The 23,243-nt window shown below is 45.0% G+C and overlaps 1 protein-coding gene across 1 annotated transcript in view; it reads right to left on the minus strand.

Moving 5' to 3' along the window:
- The window catches only part of SMNDC1 (survival motor neuron domain containing 1), a 131,820-nt gene that overhangs the window by 81,823 nt on the left and 26,754 nt on the right, over nt 1–23,243 (minus strand). The gene's annotated exons all lie outside the window — the stretch shown is intronic.

The raw sequence follows: 23,243 nt of genomic DNA on the forward strand, positions 1-23,243 counted from the left end.
ATGACAAGTATGCTTTTGTAATGATTGAAAATTAAGCCATTTACAAATTTCTAATTTTTTTTGACTGGCTATACATTTAGTCAGTAGATAACTTTTAGGGACTTTTTGTAACTAGGTAAGATTTAGGAAAGTGTAAACCATACACCATAAAGAAGAAAATACAGACCAACTAACAGTGCAAGGGAGTATTGTACAATGAATCCCTCAAATTTGGATAAAAAGCTAAATTCTGCAGCTTTGTGCTGAGTGGACAATTTTTAAGCAGCCCTATACTTCCAGCACAGTATTATTAGTAAGCTGAAATATGTGCCATCACATTATTTACCTGAGCACCGAGAGCTCTAAAAAAAATGCTTGCCCTCCTAAAACCCTTAGCAGAATCCTAAAGCTATGTACAGTAAGATAGAACAGATTAAAAGGTATACATTCATTTGGCATTAGCGATAGGTTTAGTCTAATACAGTACAGATTTTATTAGGTGTATATCATCATTATATGGGTCAGTTAATATGTGGTCCTAATCCCAACCCCCAACATTGTCACAGAATACATTTTTTTTTAAGTATGCTTATTTCTTTATGGTCAGACCTAGGCAGCAAAATGGCCAAGAGTACAGAATGTACACTGTACCATTTAGTACTTGTTAACACAGATACAATCTGCAGCACCTGCAAAGATCCTTAAAGTTGTGGCACTGCTGTCACAATTGTGTTGATGTTAATATGGCAAACAACTAATGGGATACAACTTACCTTGCATTCAAGGTAGTCAGCCAGTGAAAACCCGAAAGCTATTTTATTTTCATGATACATTGTTAATGTATGCAGTAAGTAATGATACCCTGAGGAAGCTTCAACGTGTGCATAATGAATAGCCTGTGAGCATAGTGCACTCCACTATATACATTATTCCCAAGACAACCTGCCAAACAGCATACATTACATAAATAGCATGTATTCTGTATGTAAATTCAAAGATGATTTCAGCAAACCAAGTCAACTTCAACAATGTTGTTGCTCAAGACACATCACAATATGCATGTGCAGAAGGCTGAGAACATAACATTTGAGCACTACATATGTATCATGCTTTGTTCTCTACCACTGGGCTGGTTTTGCCTCATCTTCTCTGCTACTGCTCTTGCCTTTTTCACTTACCCTTTGTATGCCAGCTGTAGCCCTTTGTTGCCTTCCCAGCTACTGCTTATCCTGCTTGTTCCCTGTACTTGCTTCATTCTCCCTCCAGCTCCAGTCACAGCTTATACTACTTTTTACAGTGTCCCTATGGAACCGCACCTTTGTGTTCCGAAATCCTACAGGACTGCTATTCAGCTTTTGACTGAATTAGGGCTACCAACATTGACATCTAGTATGAAAAGTAGTAGTGAGTTAGTTACCTTAGGGATGCTAATTGATTTAAAGTCTTCAAGAGACTGGGACAAAAAGATTAACGAAAAGTAATATTCTGAAAGTGTAAATAGGGAAACTATATTACAATACTATGTATAATTGTATTACTGTTAAGCACGGTTGGTGTTTTACCATCACTCATTTATGCATTTCATCATTTATACTTCGCTATCTACTTCCACTTTGCCTAATGTAAGCTATTTCAGGTAATCTAAATTTTTAAAAAGTGTAATGCTGATTTTTGCTAAATATAAATAATGAAATGTGCTGTGGCCACAGACAAAGGGATTGTCCTCTGAACGTGCAACCAAATGTAGCTCATCCTTTACACTGCAAAGTACAAACTCGCAACATTAAATGGCAAGCTGAGTGAGGCAAATGGTGGGAAGGGAACAAGGTCCAGGCAGTCTATTTGTGGATTTCCTTCTACGTTTAGGTAAAAGGTGTTGCTGCAGATTCCCTCTCAAATCTTCTCCCAAAACTTGTCAAGCCTTCATTCTTTCACAGTCATGTCATTTCTCTCCCAAATAATCTTCAAGTCTAGTTACACACGTCACACAATAGCCATGAAAAACACAAGCCGATCAAAATTTGGCCTAACAGCTAGGGTGTCGGCCTCAAATCTGGGGAACCGGGTTTGAGTCTCAGCAATGACGCTCAACATCCTGCGATTCTGGGCAAATCACTTAATCTCCCCGTGCCTACCAAAAATGAATGTGTGCTTGTGTAACACAACTGGTGCTCATGTGAAGCGCTCCGATTTCCTTTAGGTCAAGTTTGCGTTCTATATAAAACTCCAGTGGGAAAAAAATGAGAAAAAGAATACCAGGTCTAAATGAAGCAGTCTTAAAGCTCCGGTGTGCCTTTGGGCTCACACTCCCACCCACTTATATTGGAACAGGACATGTTAAGCAAAGATATGGGAGATGAAACAAGGCAGGCAATACAACCATCTCCACATAGTCTCCAGCAGGATCCTAAAACGGTCTGCAGGCTTCAAGTTCATGGCTTTGTGCAGGAGGCAACATTTTCCAGCAGTGTTAATCAATCCCATCCAGCATAGAACTCTAAAGGATCTGCACACTTGAGGGTTCGGAGTGGATGGTGTATAGAACTCCACTATTCAGAGGTCCATAGAGTCATAACTAATTTCTGACAGAAGTAGGAAACAGCACTTAAAATCGGTAATGAAGTCTGCTCCAAAGCACATCCACATTTTCAGTCAGCAGCGCTGAAACAAACTTAACCCACAAGGTCAGACTAAAATCAAAATCAGTCCTCATTCCTCCCAAACAGGTTCACACACAAAAGAATCTATCAGAAAAAATGGCTTGTGCTACATGAAATCTCTCTCCACAAACAGTGTAATGTTAAGTGGGTTGGTCGCAAAGATAAATGGCAGGTAGTATCCACAGAAATGAATCTTTTACCCACAGCATACTTCTTTCTTAGACAATTTGAGAACTGTAGCACAGTGTCTCTCTGCACTACTCCATTTTGCATTATTTGCCCATTATCGTCAGGCAGGTCTTCACTGATCAAACGAAAAAAAAAAATGGCAGACCACTAAGAAAGGGATCAACCCAAAGCGGCACAAGCCTCCGGTTAGCAGAATTCATGGGTGCCTTTGGTCTCAGATGTTTGGCGATCAAGGTTCCCACAGGAGCGGCAATACACCTCCCGCTCGGGAGTACAACAGTATCTTGAGAATAGACTATTTTCACACTGGCGATGGGTTTGGAGAGAGTAATAGTGATATCACACCTGCCCTGAGGTATTTCCGACCACTCCCCTGTTTTAATCAAATACATATCTCATGACCTGGGACGACGGCGCATCTTTCCAGTCTACCCTGGGTTCCTTAAAAACCCCAAGATTTGTAAAGGTTTAATTAACAGCCACAAGACAGTATTTTGCGGAAAATTAGCACTCAGTCATATCCCCAACGACTCTGTGGGAGGTATAAAAGACAGTACTGCGAGGCCAAGCAATCTCGTTAATCAGATGCCATAAACATGACAAGCTACAACAGTTGAAGACCCTGGAGCGAAAGGTAGCTCAAGCAGAAGATTAACATGATTTAGATACCATTGACACCACGGTCCAATAGTTAAATTTGGCCTAGCAGGAATACAGGCACTATGTATGGGAGGAGGCGAAGTCTAGGCTCACCAAGACACCGCACACTATTTATGAAGTTGGAGAGAAGGCGGGCAAGCTCATAGTCTGGTTAGATAGCTGGGAATAAGCTAGTAGCTGGGTGGCACAATTGAGCTTAGATAATGGAGATATCACTACAGACCCACAACAGATAGTTGACGCGTAAGCACTCCACTACGAGACAATATATACGCCTGCAGCCACAGCCACAATAGCAGACAATCTCGCCTTTCTAAAAGATATCCAGATGCCTATACTAGTACCTAACGAAATTCAGGAACTAGAGGCAGATTTGACCTCAGAGGAACTGACACTAGCAATAGGTGCACTACACACTGGGAAAGCTCTGGGACGTAATGGCATATCTATCGAACTCTATAAAAAAGCAGCAAGTCAACTCGGGCCACACTTGCTTGCAATGTATGAAGATAGCCTAGAAAGAGGAGAACTACATAGGGATCAATGTCTAGCAATGATAGTGACAATCCATAAACCTGGTAAACCGCCACAGGAATGCGCATCATACCGGCTAATTTCGCTACTAAATACAGAAGCCAAAATACTGGCTAAAACACTGGCCGTCAGGCTACAACCATATCTCACAACGCCGATACACCCGGACCAATCTGGTTTCATGCCGAGCCGCAACACGACACTTAACCTGAGGTGACTGCACAGTGTCATGGCACGCAACCCATTCATTAAGGAGGACTGTCATTCTCTCCTTAGATGCACATATGGCATTTGATCTAGTCAAATGGCCTTTTCTTTTCGCAGTCCTTATACATCAAGTTTTGCGCATGGGTCCAGCTGTTGTACACAAAACCCTTAGCACCTGTGGTGGTAAATGGGGGCATCTCGGGCCGACTTCCCCTTGGGAAGAGGGACAAGACAGGGATGTCCCTTACCGCCGCCCCTGTTCGCACTAGTGCTTGAACCGTTGGCTGCATGGATAAGATGGGACCCGGGTTTAGATACCTGAGACTTCATATCACGCCCCAGCCCATGCAGTTTACCGAGAAAAACCTCCTGCAGCCCCTATAACGGTTCTGCCGTAATGTTAAACATTGGCAGTCCCTACCACTTACACTGTTGGGAAGAGCAGACCTTTTCATAATGATGGCACTCCCTAGATTCCTGTATGCCCTACAAAAGACCCCATCCTCTGTTCCCCCTGCCTTTTTTCAAAGAGATTGAAGCCGAAGTGAGTAATCTCCTCTGGGATGGAAAACCTGCCCGTATAGCCATGCATAAATTGGTGAAAGGTTGGTATGATGGCGAAATTGCCCTTCCAAATATAAAAGTATACTATTGGGCTTCACAGCTCACCGTGATAAACCAATGGCTATACGCCTCACAAGAGGAACCTGTGCTCCGTATGGATAGGTATGTCCTTGGTGCTCCTATAATGGACATTCTGGTCCCCCCGAACTACCACATCATTAGGCTTGACAGGTCTGGCAAGATAGGTGGCGGAATCGCATGCATACACAGGCACAGCCTTTCTGTTCTGAAAGTCTCCGTGCCCTCCCTACCCTCTCCAACTTCCTACGAATACATCTGCCTCGATATCATCAGTGATGGCAAACCGATATGCTCTCTATGGCATTTACCACCCTCCCAGAGACCACCTCATCTTCGCCCAACAAATGATGGACCTGATTTCCACCAACGCAGGACGACCGCTCACCCAAATATACCTGGGTGACTTCAACCTCCATTGGAACGATCTCAATGATGCGGTGGGAAATAGTCTTAAAAGCTTCCTCAGCGCCCTGGACCTCACACAATTATGCAACAGCCCGACCCACGAGAAACGCTCTATCCTCGATCTTATCATCGCCAAAGAGGACGCCACTCAACTTGAGTCTATTCAACCCTGTGACTGGTCAGACCATCATATTGTCACATTCCACATCAATGAAAAAGTCAAACTCAATTCGGTTCAACCCTCCAGACCTAAAGTCTGGAAAAGAGACCTGAAAAAACTCAACCCACTCTCCATACCCCCGAACAGTCGCGACCTCCTACTCCCGCCTACGGGCGTCACAGATGTCCAATCCCTGACTGACCACTATCTTGACGCCGTGACCTCAATAGTTAATGAGGCTGCCCCCATGCAGCTAAAACGAGTCTCCGCTAAAATCGCCAACCCATGGTACGACGGGAGTCTCAATGAAGATAGACGAGCCATGAGATTGGCAGAGCGCACCTGGAGGGCAGCTCCCTCTGCACTACACCTGAAAACCCTGAAGAAAAAGAGAAACGCCTACTTCAGGAAAATAAAGCGCTCAAAAGCAAACTTCTTCAGCCTCCAGCTCGACCAAGCCAAAAAAAATAAATAAATAAATAAATTAAAAAAAAAAAAAAAAAAAAAAAAAAAAAAAAAAAAATCGCCCTAGAAAACTGTTTGAGTTAATCAGAACACAAGCCAAGGAACAACCCCAACCTCTCAGTACTTTGCACGAAGCATCCTCCTGTGAGGACTTGGCCACTTTCTTTACCCAAAAAACTGACAACATAAAGAATGATCTCCGCGCTGACGCAAGACTCCACAACTCAACTGCATAACACCCACCAAACCTAAAAACAACGCAACATGGTCAACCTTTGAAACCTACTCCGAAGAAGAAATAGGCAAACTGCTCAGCACCTTGAAACCTTCCAATCACCTCACGGATCCCCTCCCTGCTAACGCTGTCAAAGATTTCACCCCACTGCTCCTTCCTCTCTGGACTAAAATCATCAACAGCTCGCTCCAAGAAGGAACCATCCCTGACTCCCTCAAAGTTGGACAAGTCACACCTTTGCTAAAAAAACCTACTGCCGACCCATCCGACCTAAACAACTTCCGTCCCATCACCAATATTCCCACTCTCGCCAAATTATTGGAAAAATGCGCTCAACTACAACTGACTAAACATATCGATCTGTTTGATCTCCTCAACCCGCATCAATCAGGCTTCCGAGCAGGACACAGCACTGAAACTGCTATGACTCACATAATTGACGACGCCCTTCAAATTCTAGATCAAGGTGATACCTGCCTCCTCATCCTGCTTGATCTCTCTTCAGCATTCAACACTCAAACATGAGAAGCTACTCTATCTTTTGAGCACAAGAATGGGTCTTTCTGGGACTGTTCTCAAGTGGTTCACCTCCTTTTTACACAACAGATCGCAGAAATTCAAGAGTAACAACCAGATGTCCTCTCCAATACCTGTGTCGTTATGCGTCCCCCAAGGATCTTCCCTATCACCAACCTTGTTCAACCTAGTTATGGAACCTCTCACCACCTTGCTTCAAGCATCCAATGTACTTTTTCACATGTACGCAGATGACACCCAACTATATCTCAAATTACAATCCCCCAATGACATTTTACTACTGAACTCAACGATCAGAAGCACCCTATCCTGGCTTGCTGATAATCATCTCAAACTCAATGCTCTGAAAACAGAATTCCTGCTGATCACACCTCCCGCGAAGATCCCCACCGCGCAAACCTTGCTTAAACAGTTAACTGTACTCAATGTCCAACCCATCATAGTGGACTCAGCGAAATCTTTAGGCATAACCCTCGACTCCAACCTTAACATGCAGCATCATATCAGCAAGGCTACTAAGGGAGCGAACTTTCAAATCAATACACTGAGGAAACTTAAACCCTTCCTACCAGCCAAAGACTTCCAAACTGCAGTACAAGCTCTAGTAATCCCGCGAATTGAATACGGCAGCACCGCCCTATGCGGTCTCCCGTTAACCAGCACTGCACCCCTAAGAGCCTCTCTAAACGCTGCAGCCAGACTCATCACTGGATCAAAAAAACACTCGCACATCACCCCTGATCTGAAAACACTGGACTGGCTGCCTTTTGAAGCCAGAATACATTTGAAAATCGCCTGCATGACACACAAGGCTCTACATCTGAGCTCTCCCGGATACCTCACTCAGAAGCTGTCAATCTCTGGCGGCTCTAGAAACACTAGAGGCACAAAATCTTCTGATAAAACCTCGAAGATTCCGGATGGTAAAAACCTATAAACGCTCTCTCAGGAATGGCACCCAGGATCTGGAACTCACTCCCTCCTGAAACCAGGCTCATCTCCTCCTTCACACTTTTTAAGAAAAAAGTAAAAGCTATTTTTATGGCCAAATACACTTAACATATTAGCGTGGATCTGGAAAGACCCTACACCGACCTGTATTACTTTGTTCGAACTCTAGGACTATGTATCTCACCTGTATTATTGTCGCTACTGACTATCTATGCACACAGTTTAACTCTCTGTTCGAACTCTATGACTATGTATTGCACCTATATTATTGACGCTACTGACTATATATGCACACATTTAACTGTTGTATTTGTATTATTGATGTGCTGTACTACTTTGCTCCCTCACGTACCTATCCTTCCCACTTATTATGTGTAACCCCACTCTCTTGCTGGCATTCCCGGCCCTTGTAAAGCGCTCTGATATCTGCAAAGATCTTGTTCGCGCTATATAAAACGTTCAAAATAAATAAATAAATAAATAAATAAAATAAGTCTCGGGGGAAATACCCTAATGGGTCCAACAGCACACACTGTACGAGTATGGTTCACTGCACTCCGCACACTTGGCTGAGAAGGGGTTCTAACACAAGCCACACCAGTCTGGGAAACCCGTTGACTAGGCAGATTACGCAATACCAAGGGCTTTAGGTAGTGGGACCTAATAGGTATCTCAAAGGTAGGGGATCTGTGGAGTAAGGGCAATGTCCTTGCATTCTCTCAGCTACAAGAAAAGTATGGAATGGCATCAATAGAAACTTTGCTACATGCAGATCAGACACGCACTCATGGAGTTTTCAATCTACGTACTGTTTACCAATTATTACAAAACCCTAATAAAAATGTTTTTTTAAAAAGAAAGGTATCAACAGGATACAGATGCAGGGCAGTTGCACAGCTGGGCACTCTTGATGAAACTTAATATGGCCACGTGCGAAAATCGCTCATAGCTGATCAAACTAGCTAAATAGCATAGTGGGTGGTACAGTACTACGAGACAAAACGTGACAAGAAGGAAGGTGCCATATAACTGCAATGGCTTGCCTAATGTTGGCCTTCCAAAGGCCACTAGCCAGTGGCAGTGCGCCAGACTGATTTGCAGTGCGCCATACCACCATAAAACACACTACATAGAGCATGCCACGTAGTGATCGCTTTATTAAAAATTGTTGTCTGTGCTTAGTAAGGTGCAAGTTAGGCAGAAAGTACCTAACATACCTTTTTTTTTTAAGCTGTGCCCCACCCTCTTTTGTCTTTGGAAAGCCATGATGCCCACCCAAGCCCCCCTATTGATTGTACGTTCTGAGCATCCATGTGTTTTTCTGTCAGAGAGCCTACTATCATTGAGGTGTTCAACATCTGAGCAATGTGAAGAGGGGAACAGAAGTGTATCCTTTAAGAGGGTGGCCACTGTCCTTTCAACGTTTTGCGATGACAGACTATGGTGGATTCCTGTTCAGAGGTTACCAATCTTTTTACCGTTATCCCAGTGGGGATCTGCCTACCACCTCTCTGTACCAAAGTTAAGTTATTCAGTATGCCGATGGGAACATTTTGCTGATCTAGCCATTTTACAAGTCTTAACAAATAATAACCTAAACTGGTTTAAGGTCAGTGACCTGAGAATGGGACTTACGTTATTTTGTTGTATTCAAAAGTCTGACAATGTTCTAAACATTAACATATGAAAATGGTTTACTTGGTCAATACTAAAAAGTAGTAACAGGTCTATTTAATGGCTAAGAATTATACAAATACACTATTGAAGAACTTAATTGATAATAAAGTGCTTAAGTAGCCTTTGATGAACTATTGTGGCAGTTTCATGCAAGAACCATCTCATAAGAAGAAAACATGCTGCTTAACTTGGAAATTAAATGTCATCTTCTAACTAGAAGAAAATATGAAAAAAAATTGATGTTCTCATAACTAACTGCTTGGTCCATCTAAAAACATCCTGCATTTTCACCAGTATAATTATTGGATACACACATATGCCACACTTCATAATTAGCTGCTTCATATCCTTGTTTGCATGAGCTGAAAAAAACACATTACTGTTTTCCTGCTAAAAGTAACTTTTTCAATGTGGCCAGAGCGTATTGCTTACCCAGTCTTCTGTACCGAGCCAGCTGCAAGATCTGCGTAACCTGTGGATCGCAGGATCAAATCCCAGGTAGGTCCATTCAGTCTTTCATCCTTCCAAGGTAGCTAAAAGGAGTACCAATTGTAATCGGGTAATAATATATTACAACTTGTTTGTAAAGCCCTTCAACATCCTCTCAAGGTCAGAGGGCGCTGTAAGTGTTGCATTTTCTCATAGATATGGAATAATCTAGACTTCCAATGTCGGATAGTCATAGTGAGCAGCCACTTGCACACTCAATAGATTAAGTTCTCTCAAGAAACGTGAATCTTACCTGCAACGTTGGTCTGTGAGCACCTCAGTATGTGAAAGGGTTTCAAGGAAGTATGCTTAGTAGACAGGAACAGAATTAAAGAATCAGTAGTAAAAAATAAATAAATAAATTAAAACAAAAAAAGAACTAAAATGTAACTTAAATGCAATCCAATAGACTTAGTGCTGGCTCTTCCCCTTCCACAACAGGTTACTAACTACTACAGTCTAAGGTGGAGTTGGAAACCACTACATAAAATATCAGTTTAACACAACTAAAAAGGGGCACATTTAGATGCAAGTCTTTTTGCATTCAAAACTCCTCCTCCAAGTATTCCACCTAGTCGAAACACTTTTTGGCCAACAGTGATCCATTTGGTTGAAGTACAGCATATGCTTACACGAGTGGACTAAGAGAGAACAGGAATAATTGCTCTCCTTCCATCCCAAGTAACTACAATGCCCTGGTGAAAACTGAAAGCCTCTGTTGACCAAAGAAACATCTTTGTGGTTGTTAGACCCGTCTGCTTCTGAGAGTCCCCTCACCACTATGATTTCTTTTGTTCCCCCGTACCTCCCAAAATTTGTCGTTTTTCTTTGTCTGCCAGGACTTTTTATGTGCTGTTTCATGGGGCTAGATGTTCCTTGACGCCCAGTTGCTCACAAGGTTTTTGGCACCTATTAACAAGGTGCCTGGCGGAACCTGTGGCATTACAAACTGGGGTTGTCAACCTGTATGAGTGGCCCTAAAATGGTGGACACCCTTTTCCCTCATGTGAGTGACTCCCATTGGAGCTTCCCTGAACTCTGGCCTTTTGAGGTTTTGGCGCCCTTTGTTTGACGCACATTCCTGATAGGAATCCCTTTGTTTTCCTCAGATACACAAAATGGCTGCTCTAGAGCCACAGTACGGTGGCTGCTAGTGACCAAGATATACCTCAAAAGTGCCAAGGCATTGTCACAGCCAGAGAAGGTTCTAGAACCTTCTGGCTCGTGCCAGCACCCCAGGGCACTGGCTATAAAAGGCCCAGTCCCTGGCGGCCATTTTAGAAAAGAAGGAGATTCCAGACTTGACACCAGATTGACACCTGCCCTGTTGACCCCCTGAGGTGGCTGGTAGCGTAGGCAGTAGAGTAGCAAAGGTTGCTGGCGTTGTTTTTGACTGGCGTTAAACTCAGCTGCGTGAGTGGTGACTTTGCGCCTACAGCGCCTGCCCAGCAAGTGCCTCATTGCCCCAAAGACTGTGGCCATACTTGTAGTGCCTCCCCGGTGGCGATATCGTGACTGATACTGCGTGTCGCGAGGGGAGAGCAAGTTCGCTGCGACCTTCAGAAGTGCCCCCTTCGTGACAGGCACCTCCAGGGGGGGAGCTCGGACGTCTCCGAGCCCCACCGCCGTAGAGCGCTTCCTGTGCGGACTGAAGGCGAAGTGGTGCGCCGAGGGCGGGGAACGGCCGGCCTTCATTGGGCGAGACTAGCGTCTCTGCCCCTTCCCCAGTGAGCCGGAAGCTGTAGCTGTGGGCGGGATCCACCCCGTAAGAGAAAGTCGGAGGGAGGACCGTGGAGCCCCTGAAAACCCTGTCGCGAGAAGTGCTGTGCCCTGACTGAATCGCTTACCGATTGCAGCCGATGCGAGGTGGGCCCGTTTCTTCAGATGGGCTGCAGCATTGTGAAGGAACTGAACCGACATTCATTTGACTGAGCGCGAAGGTTGTGTGACCCCTCCGGCAGCCCGTTCGTCAGTCTAAAGACTTTGAACTGGTGCTGCCTGTGTGCTAGCAGTGTCAAAGCCTGTAGGCGCAAATAGATTCCACCGGCAAGCAGAGATCTCATCCCGGTGGCAGCGGAGTGCAAATGCTGTATTCACTGTGTTTCCTTGCCTTTTAGATACACGCGCATTACTCCCTGAGAGAACCCTAAAGAGTCTAAGGCTTATTTTGTGCCTAGGGAAGCCCGTACTCATTATCCTTGAAACCAACGTGAACTGTAAGAGTTATCTTTCCAAGCTGAAACGTATTGCAAGTGTAATCTTCCTAAAGCATTTAATTGGTGGCAGAGATACCAGAATGAACACGTGGTTATTTAAATAAACCAGTATTTATTCTGCTATATAAAAGTGATATTTATTTGTGATATTTATTCCTGATATTTATTCTATTTATCTTGCTATTTATTTCTTAAGATCTATTTACAGGATTTATTTCAGTAACTGAATCCCAGAGATTTGTGACTAAAGAAATGTGAATGTGCTTTCCCAACTGAACCCTATTTACAACAGAGAACTTTTACATAAAGGAATCGTATTTTTCTACAGCAGTGGTCTGGTGTCCTTTTTGGTGTGACTGCGCAAGGAGTTATTATTGGGTCAGAGCCAGCTTAACACTAAAGCCTTCACTTGCCTTGTCACTTGAGCCAAGCTACCCCCCTTTGTGCGGGGCTTGCCCATCGCAGGTCCAACATAAAATTGGTGCTCAGCGGGTGGGATTACGAGCCGTGCTTGTTTTGTACCCCATAATAATTCAGTGTGCACCACAGGTACACACCAGGAGTTTTCTCCCAGCGGCCCTCTAAGCCAACATTTTGCTTTTTCTAAATTCTTTACTGGAGGTGGGTGGAGGTGACCCTCAGAGTTTCCTATCCTTGTAACCTACTTCGGGGGGGGTTGTCCACACTTTTCACTGACAAGATGGAATTCGAAATGTCACAGCTGGAGACCTATACTGTGGCACAGCTCAAGGATTTCTGTCAGGAAAGGGGAGTGTTCGTTAGGCGAGGGGCCAAAAGGGAGGAGCTCCGTACTAGTCTGCGAGCCTGGGTGGAAGCGCACCCGGAGGGAACGGTGGAGGAGGAGTCAGACAGAGGTACTGTCATTGAGGGGACTGCGGAATGTCCCCCGGGGGTGGGTGAAATGTCAATCAGCCCCAAGGTAGCCTCCCGGGAGGGCAGCAGTGTGTCATCGAGAGGGTTGTCAGAGACCGAGTTAGCCGACAGGAGAACGGAAAGACAGTTAAGGTGGGAGTTGGCCAAGCTAGAGATGAAGTGAGGAGGATGGAACACGAGTTCAAGCGACGAGAACTCGACTTCAAGGCCCATAACATCACTCCGGAGGGTGTCGAGTCAAAGGAATTTGCCAGGGAGCCCAGGCCCCATTTACCAAAGGACGTGGTCGCCAGTTATACCGATAGTCAAGTGGCTGGCAGCCTATGAGGTCTCCTTAAGAGCCCATGGGATCCATGAGAAGCATTGGGGTGGTGGAATGTACCGGTACATGCCTCCGACAGGTAGGGATGCCTTATTGGCCCTAGGCCTGGAGGAGCAGGTAGATTACCCCGCCATGAAGGTGGCGCTCATCAGGAAGTTTGGGTTGACCCCAGAGAAATAACGGCAAAGGTTTAGGGGCAGCCACAAACTGAGCTCACAGAATTGGGTTGACTTCCTGGATTATGCTAAGAAAGCCCTGGATGGGTGGGTCCAAGGTAGCGAGGTGGAGGACTATCGAGGGTTGTACGACCTAATACTCCAGGAACATCTACTCGAGAAATGTCTTCCAGAGCTGAGGCATCACCTCATAGACGGCAAACTTACTTGCCCCCGTAAGCTTGCTGACGAGGCGGACATTTGGGCAAGTACCCGAGTGTCCACGAAGGGGACGGGAGGAGATTCTCAGAAGTCCGGACAGGGCGCTGCCCAGAAGAAAGAGGGGGGAGATAACAAGAAACAGGAGTTCTCCAAAGGCCCCCAAAATAACTTTAAGGGGAAAAGTTTATTTTCTAATTCTAAGGCTAACCCGCAGAGGAACCCTAATCCTGGCCAGAGTCAGCAGCCAAGGGTTGTCCATTGCTTTGAGTGCGGTGGTGTTGGACATTATAAGGGAGACGTTAAATGCCCAAAGAGACCACCCCCTCCCACTGGAGGAAAGGCCCCGGGAGTCGCTAGTGTAGCACTTGGGGAGGAGATGCCCTTAGTTAAAGGGAGGGAGGGGGTGGGTGTCACCTTAGTGTCCCTGGGTGATCGGGAGATGGTTCCAAAGATCCAGGTGCCCTCCAATACTACCAAGTATGTAAATGGGTCACCATCAATGGCCATAGAGTGGAAGCTCAGAGATACAGGAGCCAGTAGGACTATGGTAAGAAGTCATCTGGTGTCCTCAGAGCAGGTGATTCCAGGCGTACTTCATCCAGTCGCAATGGCTGACGGCAGAATGGGCCACTATCCTGTGGCCGAGGTTCCCTTTGAGTGGGGAGGGGTTGCAGGTTCACTTCGAGTTGCCATAAGCCCCGCCGTGCCAGTCGATTGTCTGCTGGGTAATGATATGGAGCACAATGCTTGGAAGGAGGTGGAATACCGGACTCATTCTGAGATGCTGGGTACACCTGATTGGGCCGGTGTGAGTACCAGGTCTGCGGCTGCTCGGGAGGAGAAGTCGCGTGGGTTGGAGCCTGGAACAATGGCCCACCCAGCTGCTGATGAGGAGGGAGCATCTCGAGGACAGGAAGAGCCTGCCTCGATGTCCGTGCCCCGTGAAACTGATAGGCCACCTGCGGAGGTGGACCCGGAGTCCGTGGAGGAGGACATGGTTCCGTTGGAGGATTTGCCTGTCCCTGCTGAGTGGCGAGTGAAGGGGTATGGCACTATCGTGACACCCCTTACAGAACTCACGGCCAAGAAGCAACCCAGAAGAGTCATCTGGACGGAGGCTTGTCCGCGATCCTTCGACACGCTGAAACAAGTATTGTGTAAAGCTCCAGTCCTGAAAACTCCAGATTTCACAAAAGAAATTCATTGTCCAGACAGATGCATCCGACATGGGCATTGGGGCGGTGCTATTGCAACTCAATGAAGAGGGTCTGGATCAATCCGTGGTCTTTCTGTCACGGAGACTGCTTCCCCGGGAACAGAGTACCATCAAGCGGGAAGCCTTTCCGGTGGTCTGGGCACTGAAGAAGCTGCGACCATACTGGTTTGGTTCACACTTCCTTGTTCAGACAGACCACCGACCCCTTCGTTGGCTCATGCAAATGAAGGGGGAAAACCCCAAACTGTTGAGGTGGTCTATCTCCCTACAGGGAATGGACTTTCGGGAGGAACACCGGCCCGGAGTTGACCACGCCAATGCAGACTGTCTCTCCAGGTATTTCCACCTTAGTGTTGAGAACTCCCAAGGGGTAGGGTAGCTCTCCCCACTTTCAGCTGGGGGGGGGGGGCGTGTGTTAGACCCGCCTGCTTCTAAGAGTCCCCTCACCATTAGGATTTCTTTTGTTCCCCCGTATCTCCCAAAATTTGTCATTTTTCTTTGTCTGCCAGGACTTTTTATGTGCTGTTTCATGGAGCTAGATGTTCCTTGACACCCAGTTGCTCACAAGGTTTTTGGCACCTATTTACAAGGTGCCTGGCGGAACCTGTGGCATTACAAACTGGGGTTGTCAACCTGTATGAGTGGCCCTAAAATGGTGGACACCCTTTTCCCTCATGTGAGTGACTCTCATTGGAGCCTCCCTGAACTCTGGCCTTTTGAGGTTTTGGCGCCCTTTGTTTGACGCACATTCCTGATAGGAATCCCTTTTGTTTTCCTCAGATACACAAAATGGCTGCTAGTGACCAAGATATACCTCAAAAGTGCCAAGGCATTGTCACAGCCAGAGAAGGTTCTAGAACCTTCTGGCTCGTGCCAGCACCCCAGGGCACTGGCTATAAAAGGCCCAGTCCCTGGCGGCCATTTTAAAAAAAGAAGAAAAGAAGGAGATTCCAGACTTGACACCAGATTGACACCTGCCCTGTTGACCCCCTGAGGTGGCTGGTAGCGTAGGCAGTAGAGTAGCAAAGGTTGCTGGCGTTGTTTCTGACTGGCGTTCCAGTCAGCTGCGTGAGTGGTGACCTTGGGCCTACAGCGCCTGCCCAGCAAGTGCCTCATTGCCCCAAAGACTGTGGCCATACTTGTAGTGCCTCCCCGCCCCCCACCCCCCCCGGTGGTGATATCGTGACTGATACTGCGTGTCGCGAGGCGAGCGCAAGTTCGCCGCGACCTTCAGAAGTGCCCCCTTCGCGACAGGCGCCTCCAGGGGGGAGCTTGGACGTCTCCGAGCCCCACCGCCGTAGAGCGCTTCCTGTGCGGACTGAAGGTGAGGTGGTGCGCCGGGGCGGGGAAAGGCCGGCCTTCATTGGGCGAGACTAGCGTCTCTGCCCCTTCCCCAGTGAGCCGGAAGCTGTAGCTGTGGGCGGGATCCACCCCGTAAGAGGAAGTCGGAAGGAGGACCGTGGAGCCCCTGAAAACCCTGTCGCTGGCGTGAGAAGTGTTGTGCCCTGACTGAATCGCTTACCGATTGCAGCCGATGCGAGGTGGGCCTGTTTCTTCAGGTGGGGTGCAGCGTTGTGAAGGAACTGTGAACCGGCATTCATTTGACTGAGCGCAAAGGTTGTGTGACCCCTCCGGCAGCCCGTTCGTCAGTCTAAAGACTTTGAACTGGTGCCGCCTTTGTGCTAGCGGTGTCAAAGCCTGTAGGCACGCATAGATTCCACCGGCAAGCAGAGATCTCATCCCAGTGGCAGTGGAGTGCAAATGCTGTATTCACTGTGTTTCCTTGCCTTTTAGATACATGCGCATTACTCCTTGAGTGAACCCTAAAGAGTCTAAGGCTTATTTTGTGCCTAGGGAAGACCGTACTCATTATCCTTGAAACCAACGTGAACTGTAAGAGTTATATTTCCAAGCTGAAACATATTGCAAGTGTAATCTTCCTAAAGCATTTAATTGGTGGCAGCGATACCAGAATGAACATGTGGTTATTTATTTAAATGAACCAGTATTTATTCTGCTATATAAAAGTGATATTTATTTGTGATATTTATTCCTGATATTTATTCTATTTATCTTGCTATTTATTTCTTAAGATCTATTTACAGGATTTATTTCAGTAACCGAATCCCAGAGATTTGTGACTTAAGAAATGTGAATGTGCTTTCCCAACTGAACCCTATTTACAACAGAACTTTTACATTAAGGAATCGTATTTTTCTACAGCAGTGGTGTGGTGTCCTTTTTGGTGTGACTGCGCAGGGAGTTATTATTGGGTCAGAGCCGGCTTAACACTAAAGCCTTCACTTGCCTTGTCACTTGAGCCAAGCTACCCCCCTTTGTGCCGGGCTTGCCCATCGCAGGTCCAACAGTGGTCCAAATAAAAAACTCTCAAGACAGTTTGAGATAAAAGATGATGCTCAAACAATATTTGCAAGTGTCTGAGGTGGGAATGCGTCCATGGTAAAGCACCATTACACCATCTTGAACCCTGATAAGCAGAAGTTTTAAAGAAACCAGAAGTACCAGGATATCTAAGCTGCAAAAGAAACAAGAAATCATAACATGGCAAATATATAACTATTTAAACAAATGATAACCTGTTAAGAGCAAGACAATCCAAGAACCAAAGTAAAAAGAAAAGGGACCATTAGCAAAGAAGTGTCAAACACTCACCTAATAGTGAGCAGATCACTGGATCACACACACACACACACCGGACATTAACTGCAGAATGGTCTCACGCACCAAAACAAACCCCTTCAGTGAATTTGAAGATTTTGAGCAGACTTCAGGGAGAAATACAGGGTTAGCCAGAGAGAGGAGTAGGGCAGAGTGCCACAACTATCTACGCAATGTTAGAGCTTGATTGTCATAACAATTTCTCATTCTTGTGCTCAAGAGAATGTTTCCACGCTGCAATAAAGAAATCAAGAGGGAACATTGATAATAGGGACCAATACCAAAGCTTCATCACTCGCTTACAAAAATTACAGCAGGATCCATTCTTGCCTACTGTGGTAAATAGAAGTTTAAAGATTTGTTCAGACTGGATAATAATAATAAAGAAGTTTATAAAGCGCCTTGTGACGCCCTCTCGGCGTGTCCCCGCGCTGTGGAGATCAGATTCGTACAGCGGCCGTGGTAGCTCCTCCACCTAGCGGTGTATTACAGATTGTACAGGTGGGTTTTTAAGAGATTTCTGAACTTGGCCTCCGAACCTTCCAGTCTGAGGCCAATTGGGAGTCTATTCCAGTTGCGAGCCGCTACCAGTCTAAATGAGCGGCCTCCCAGTTTTGCTCTTTTTACGCGGGGAATCCTTAGTAGGCCTGCACCTACTGAGCGTAGTGCTCGGTTAGGTTCATATACGTGTACCAGGTCTTGGAGATAGGATGGAGCTTTATGCCACATAATCCTGTGGCATATTAGGAGCGCTTTATACATAACTCTTTCTGACCGGTAGCCAGTGTAGAGCCGCAAGAGCAGGTTTGAAGGCTGCTCTTTTTGGGAGTCTCAGTACAAGGCGGGCGGCCGTATTTTGAAGGACTTGCAAGCGCCCTATGCTTTTTTCTGTGGTGCCTAAGAGCAGGACATTTCCGTAATCCATACGGATGTTACCAATGCTTGAGTCATGGTGCGTCTGGCCTCCAGGGGAAGTAGGTCTAAGGTGTGGTTGAGAGTTTTTAGCACCCCAAAACACTTTCCCACTAGGCGGCGAATGTGGCCCTCATAGGATAGCGTGGGATCAACCCATATCCCCAGGTTCTTAGCCTCCTTACAGGGAATGAGCGTTGGGCCCAGGCATGATGGCCACCAATCCGCCGTCCAACTCGAGTTGCTCCCTCCAATCACCATTACCTCCTGATGGTCAGCAAATGGCCTATGGGCACAGAAAGTTGATACCACTGGTCATGGCAATGTTTGTAGGAGTGAGCAACCAGAGACCTTGTGAAGAATCAGTTTCGGTAATTAAGGAACATGAAACAAAATTTCAGAAGCTCTAACGTCCATGTAAACATCTGAAGTGTAACATGACTGGTGACTGCTGTTCTGTGACTCACAAAGATCTACAGGCTTATCCCAGTGGATAGCTAGCTGCTTCATGAGTTATCATTCAGTCTTTCCAAAGTCACCACCCCATTATAAAAGGCAGCAGGACTTATGAGTTTTTGGAATTACAAAGATGATGTAAATCTTTTACGAAGGTGAAACTGTCAGGAAGAAAAAGGGTCAGTCTCACAAGAATCTATAAACATTACCATCTAAATACCAATCAATGTCGAGGAAGAGGAGTGGGTCCATTCAGCCAATCGTTTACAAATAGGGTAAAGATGTGCCACGTCAAGACCAACTGGTCTTGAAACTATGTCATGAAGGATTCTGCACTATTGAGAAAAGAATGAAGCTAAAAGTAAGGCATGTAACCTCATGCAAAGCTTGGGAAGCTGACATTTTCACAACTAGAAGACAGTAAGCATCTTGATCTACAGACATCAGTGAATCTCACATTGGAATGAATTCCCTCCTACATCTGCTGAAGAGTCACCTCAAAGAATAAGACAAAGGGTTTGAAACTATGAAGACTAGGAGGTGTAAATGTTGAGAAGTTGTGGCGCAGCGGCCAGGGTGCCTGACTCTGGACTATGGAGCTCACGGTTTGATCCCCGGTGCCGGCGGCAGGTTAGGCCAGCACCATGTGACTCTGGGCAATAGCTTGCCTAATCTTCTAGAGGGCCCCCAGCGCCGGGACACCACTTCAGAGGTAGCTGTGGTCTTCACAAATACTGGCATTTTACAAATACTGGCATTAGCAAAATGTTTGCTATTTTATTTATTGATGCACCACGGATTGGGTCTTAAATGTCTTAATAGATGGTAAAACTTGGAAGCATTCTCTTCGCCTACAGATGAATGAACAGCCAAACGTCACAAATATTTTGCTGGCTTTGCAGGCCTCAAAAGACTAGCAGAATTCATTACAAGCTCAAGAATGTTTTGGTAAACCTCCTCAAAAAGGCAAAAAGAAAATTCGGAAAGCTAAACATCGTAATGTAGACATATAACATGTAGGCAAGTAAACCAAAGGATGGAAACTGGATTTTGCATGTTAGGCCAATAGTATCTGAGGTTTCCAATGATATGGGGGCACTGGAATCACATATGTGTTGTGTTTCCCTGATAATTATGGATTTACAGTATTTGACACAATCATCCATTAACTGAGTAACTTGCCTTTTCTTGTGAATAACTTAGACTCTACTGCAATTCAGTTTTCCATTTCTGTATAATTCCAATATTCAGAACAATGCTATAGGTTTAGCCATAGTGCTTAGGTCACCTATATATTGGTTTAGCATAAAGTTAACAAAACTCACTGCTGGCATCATTTACAACCTCAGAAGCAGCAAGAATGCAGCGGTCACATGTTTGTGAAATCTGCCCACACCCTCATCCGCACTAGGAGGATGCTTTTCTCAATAGAGTGCTGAAAAGCAGTCCAAGGGATATTTTGGGTTTCAGACGAATTAGGACGCCCTTCCTATAAATGAGAACGGTTTCGTGTTTTAGAATGAATAATCACTAAAGGTTGGAGGACAACCTTCACACATTCGATATCAGCAAATATGATGCTCAGTTCCGGGACTTAGCAAAAGAAGCTTTTAACAAGTCGCCATCCTTTTACAACTTTTTATATTAAAGCACAAGGGAAAATGGAATAAGGAGAGTTGCAACTTCAATATCCAAATGATACAAATGTATTGATTTTCTTGCATGATTTGTATATAATTTGAACGAACCAAGAGCGATCCGATTCGGTCCAGGAAGTACAAAGGCTGAGGCACTGCACTGCCATAAATTTAGTCTTAAAATAATTAAGAGAATCCAGTTGGTATGGGTTAACACTTTTAAACCCAAATTTATCAATGTAAAAAAGAACTCTCAAACGAAAAAAATGGTGCATACTAGACCCTTTTAACACACCAATTACCTACACTATTTGCTCATATATGGACACATAGACCTGATAGATTAAACCCACCTCAGGGCACTGGGTACTGCCGGTCATAAAAAATGGCCAATTGCCAAATGTTGTGCAACTAAAAAGAAAACAGAATTTAGCGTGAGCAACGGAGTAAATCAAACTACATTCTGTACACACACAGGCAATAGCATATTAGCTAGCATGGACTTAGAATACACATTAGTCTGCCAATGCATTGTTGGTAGCACATAGAAAAAGAGGCGCTATTTGGGCCCTTTTTTAATGCACAATTGTGGCTTAGCTTGAAGAGGTAGGAATGTGCACATTTAATAACAAAGAGGCACGGTTCGTCGTGAAGAGTAACCAGACAAAACTGTCAAACCTGTACTTGGATAGCATTTATTGGTGAGATCAGTAACTAGAATGTTTGACAAACTACTCCACTTGTCTCCAGCTATACTTAGCTGAATGTTATTGCTCTGTTCCCTTTTTTAAATAAACACGCATAGTCCCATTATACAGTATAATGGAAAATGCCTGCATTTACTACTCCATTATACATGCATGTTGACATATTTGCATAGGAAACTAGTGCCACAGTATATTGTACAGATTGGGTTTGTGTATTGTGCAAGAAACCAGTCAATGAGTAATATGAACCATATTTTTAAAACTTATTTGGATCTGTGGTAACACACAAAACTTCACTTTCTGCCTTTGTTACGAGAACAGATACACTGCTAATTTGCTCAGATGCTACAAACCAGCAAGGTCAGGATTCAACAATTTACTCTCTCCCTACAGTACCAACAACCGCCAGGCAAAGTAGCTAAAATGCTACAACGTTGAAGTGTTTTTTGGGCCATGAGGAGGATAAACACAAGGCGTCTCAGCCATAAAAAGGAGCCAGACATGTCGAGTTCAGTTATATCATGGTGGCTTTTGACTGGACCAGCTGGATGTTGCCCCGCCTAGGCCTTTTATGCAGCCTAGAAGCAGTAAACAGACCTATGTGACTGAAGAATTGCATACTTGGTAATGAGTTATGTTTATCACCTTTGCAGCTGCAATTCTCCTTATTTGCTGAGGAGTTTGTGCACCATTATTCCTCCATTGTGTGGCTACATCAGAAAGAATATAATCCTTTTGACATATCCTTGGCGTTTCTTTGGTCCGCCCAGATAGTATTGAAATAAGGCTATGTATACAAATTGGTTACTATGGTTTAGCAAGGTTCTGTTTTTATGAAAATAAAAATTAATATATATGCAGGAAGGTCATATATCCCAGTCTTGCGGAGGAGGTGCTTTTGACAAAAAAGAATTTTCAGTAATGGTTCCTTAACCTTTGGTCATAATGGCATACACACAGCCCAACTGCTGTAACACATCTACCATAATGCCATGGGATGCTAATCAACTTTCAAGGAGTGCGAGGGAATATTGAAGAAAAAAAGACAACAGTACTTCTGGCAAATTACAGAACCACAGAAGCAGGGATTTATGGGTGACTACAAATATCAGATACCCTACTGCATTTGGACTGGGTCACTAGCATGAAGGACAATGAGTGGATACATCATTGGAATGGGCATCTTATGTCACCATTTGCAATGGCTTTAGGTCCTATGTATAACTGATTGTTGTAAATCTAAGCAGGACCTCGAATACCTGCATTGCAGATATGCATGGTCCTTTGAGTGCACATGAAGTTCATGAGATCGTCAGGATGAAAAGGAAACCTGTACATTTAGGGTTTCATTTAAGGTTCGATTCTCCTGGGTTGGAGCTATTATGGAAGGATTACCTGAACAGAGTTGTTCTTTCTATTACTGGAGTGATGTTCCTTTGCTTCAAAGGATTACTACTCTACACTCTCTTCTACACTACAGATTCAGAACCTCAGTTAGTATCAATTGGTTGTCCAGTACTTTAAATCCTTGCAACTCCCATTACCTTTCCAAAACACACTTTCAAGTGTGTAAAGCCAAAATGTTCCTTCTGAACAGGTGGTGTAGGGGGGTCCCGCTATGGAGGTAACTGACACCAGTACTGAAGTGTTGCCAAACCAGACCTCATGCAATGCAGAGTAAAAAGAAAACTGTTTTCCAAGGTGCACAAGATTCAAATCAGCTGGAAATACAAGTCTGCTGTCCTTGCCCGGCTAATGGTTTTTGATAGAAGAGTACCTCTCAGGTGCAGAAAAGATAACAGCTCGAGCGATAGAAGTGGAAAAATTTAGTAACACATAGGTCAGGACAGGCATTGGAGAAAGGGGCCCTGGTGATTGGCCCAGTGATTGGCAAATCTTAAGGGAAGACATGCATATAAATATGGTCACAGAAGTGTGATAAGAAGGGAACAATCGTACACATTTGAAGAGGGGAACTACTGAATGAAGTACTTGAACTGAAAGGGCACCGATCTCTACTCTTAAACAAAGTCC

Source organism: Lissotriton vulgaris, chromosome 5 (assembly GCF_964263255.1).
Source record: "Lissotriton vulgaris chromosome 5, aLisVul1.2, whole genome shotgun sequence".
In the NCBI taxonomy this organism is placed as follows: domain Eukaryota; kingdom Metazoa; phylum Chordata; class Amphibia; order Caudata; family Salamandridae; genus Lissotriton; species Lissotriton vulgaris.